The following is a 3,485-nucleotide window of genomic DNA, read 5'->3' as shown; positions in this document are numbered from 1 at the left end:
AACATTCACATTGAGGTACAACCTGTATATAGTAAAGTGCACAAAACTCAAGTGTATAACTCAACACCTTGGTGCATGTTTATGCCCATGTAACCCACCACCCAGAGCAAGAAATAGATCCGTTCCCCAGTAAGCTCTCTCAGGCCTCTTTCTATTCTGTACCCCACAAAGTAAGCACTATTTTATTTTATTTTTTTTTTGGAGACAGGGTCTCTGTAGCCCAGGTTGGAGGGCAATGGTGCTATCTGAGGTCACTGCAACCTCTGCCTCCCAGACTCAAGTCGTCCTCCCACTTCAGCTTTGTATTTTTTGTAGAAACAGCATTTCACCATATTGCCCAGACTGAACTCAAACTCCTGGACTCAAATAATCCACCCACCTCTGTCTCCCAAAGTGCTGGGATTACAGGTGTGAGCCACTGTACCTGGCCCTAAAGTAAGCACTAGTCTTACCTCTAGCATCATATACCATGATAATAAAATGATGCCATTGTTTATTGTAATGCATACAATAAATTATTATAACAAAAATATTGCAAATATTTTAATTTTACTATACAAATTGCTTTCAGTTATATTGCAATTTTCTTTTTCTTATTTATTTATTTATTTTTTAAATTAGAGATGGAGGTCTGGCTATTTTGCCGAGGCTGATCTCGAACTCCTGGCCCCAAGCAATCTTCCCACCTTGGGCCTTCAAAGTGCTGGGATTACAGGCGTGAGGCACCATGCCTGGCCTATTATCTCTTTAAAACAATATATCCATAGAATATTTATTAAGTTCTGCCGGGGCGTGGTGGCTCACGCCTATAATCCCAACACTTTTGGAGGCCGAGGCAGGTGGATCACCTGAGGTCAGGAGTTCAAGACCAGCATGGCCAACGTGGATGAAACCCCATCTCTACCAAAACTACAAAAATTAGCCAGGTATTGTGGCCCATGCCTGTAGTCCCAGCTACTCGGGAGGCTGAGGCAAGAGAATCATTTGAACCCAGAAGGTGGAGATTGCTGTGAGCTAAGACTGACACTGTACTCCAACCTGGGCAACAGAGCAAGACTCTATCTCAGAAAAAAAAAAAAAGAAGGAGAATATTTATTAAGTTGCTTCAAAGTTTTTAATGCTGGGGCATTAACAAAGAAAACTAAAATTAGGACTATGCTAATCAATTTGTTCAAATGTCTCTTCAATCTATCATAGCTAGAAAACATGCTTTATGGAAATATTTGATGGTTATTTGTACATGAATCATCTCATTTATGAAATTTATATAAACTTTTTTGTTTCTTTGCTCTAACTTCTGCATATTTTATTTGAATGTCATCTTGTTCAATATGTTTTGTTTTAGAACTATTTTCTCTTCCCTAGAAACAGACTCAGAAAAAAAGAACTACTTTCTCTAAAATTTAAAAAAAGTTTTCTCGAAAGTGAAACTTGGATATGTAAGGTTTTTCTCCTAAAGCTTTGCTAATATTAGTAATAGGAATGAATAGGAATTAATGACATTAGAAATAGTAATGCCAAATAACTGTGACTAGTGCAACTTCAAAATAAATTTCATTCTCCCAGAAAGCTCACAAATTGCTCTACGCTTAAAGATCTTCTTTTTTGTTTCACTTTTCTAGTGCATTGTATATCTTGTCTAAATTAAATCCAATTATGTTAACAAAATTTAATAAACATTTTCCTCATGTGTTCAAAAGTGATTTTGTCTGTGCTTCATCATGGTGTTCAGTGTTTGGGCAGATCAAGAATACTATATTTAGGCCAGGCATGGTGGCCTGTAATCCCAGCACTTTGGGAGGCCAAGGCAGGCGGATCACTTGAAGCCAGGAGTTCTAGACCAGCCTGGCCAACATGGCGAAACCCTGTCTCTACTAAAAATACAAAAATTAGTTGGGCATTCTGGCATGCACCTGTAATCCCTGCTACTGGGGAGGCTGAGGCATGAGAATCGCCTGAACCTGGCAGTGGAGACTGTAGTGAGCTAAGATCGTGCCACTGCATTCCAGTCTGGGTGACAGAGCGAGACTCTGTGTCAAGAAAAGAAAAAAAAAAAAAGAATATTGTATTTAGTCTTTGATTTGTTCCAGAGAATATCATTGCTATTGGCTGATTAACATCCAACAAATTCGAAGTGGCATCAGTGATTTCAAGAATGTTTCTGGATTTTTGGCTAAAATTATAGCATGTATACTTTATTTTAGCAAGGCCTTTATTGTAGGCTTTATTGTTTTTGGGGTGGAGGATATCACAAAGTTACAGACACACACTACAAGTGCCATATGTGCATCTATAACAGAATTTACTGGTAGAGCACACATAGTCCCGTGAACTCTTGCTATTTCATAACACAGGCCTGGCCTAGATGTCCTTTTTTTTTTTTTTTTTTTTGACATGGAATCTCGCTTTGTCACCCAGGCTGAAATGCAGTGACACAATCTTGGCTCACTGCAACCTCTACCTCCTGGGTTCAAGCAATTCTCCTGACTCAGCCTCCCAGGTAGCTGGGATTACAGGCGTGCACCACCATGCCCAGCTAATTCTTGTATGCTTAGTAGAGATGAGGTGTCACCATGTTGGCCAGGCTGGTCTCAAGCCCCTGACCTCAAGTGATCCACCCACCTGGGCCTCCCAAACTGCTGGGATTACAGGCATGAATCACCGTGCCTGGCCCTGGCCTAGATGTTCTGAATGCACCTTGGCCACAGTCTCTGGGGCCAGCCTAAGGCAAAAGACTAGACATGCCATGAACAGCAGTCAAGAGACATACCATGAACAGCAGTCAAGAAGACAGGACCTTGCCTCCTCACTGTTACATACTTATCAATTTTTGAACTAAAAGGGAGTGGGGACAACCTAGTTTCTCCAAGAAAGAAAAAAATGTATATACCAAGGGATCTCAGGTCCAGGAAGAACACCAAGGCTAGAGTGACACATCAAGGGTCTTGGGAACAGCCCTGAAGAATCTCGACCTCCTGGGAATATTAGCATCAGCCAGTGGCTTAGCTGTCCCTCTGCAGACAGGCTCAGTCCTAATGAGCCAGCTCCCTGCTAAGCTACCAAAGGAGGGAAAGAAATGCACTTCCAGGGCCATCCAGACTTCTTAGCTGACTTGCTTTGGGCAATCTTTTGAATCAATACTTAAAACTGAAAAATGTTTTCTCACTTTGTGACTTAAGCCAAAAGTCTGAACTTTTTTTTTTACAGCAGGTATAAAATCAGTGACGCATTCCTTAATTTTCTACTTCTTTGTGGATTTTTTTGGTAGTTCAAATATGTGTGTATATATAATTATTCAACATGACTTTCTATAATCTAGTTGAAGTGAATAATGTAAATATTTCTATTTTTATTTTGTATATGATTTCTTTTCTCAGTTTATTAACCATTATTATTATTTTGAATTATTTTGAATTTTCATCCTGGACAGTGATTGTTATTTATCTGTCTTAAATGTTTAGCCATTCAAAATAATTATTATTTTG

Source organism: Mandrillus leucophaeus, unplaced genomic scaffold (assembly GCF_000951045.1).
Source record: "Mandrillus leucophaeus isolate KB7577 unplaced genomic scaffold, Mleu.le_1.0 Scaffold140, whole genome shotgun sequence".
Lineage (NCBI taxonomy): Eukaryota > Metazoa > Chordata > Mammalia > Primates > Cercopithecidae > Mandrillus > Mandrillus leucophaeus.
Note: the sequence above shows the minus strand (reverse complement) of the source record.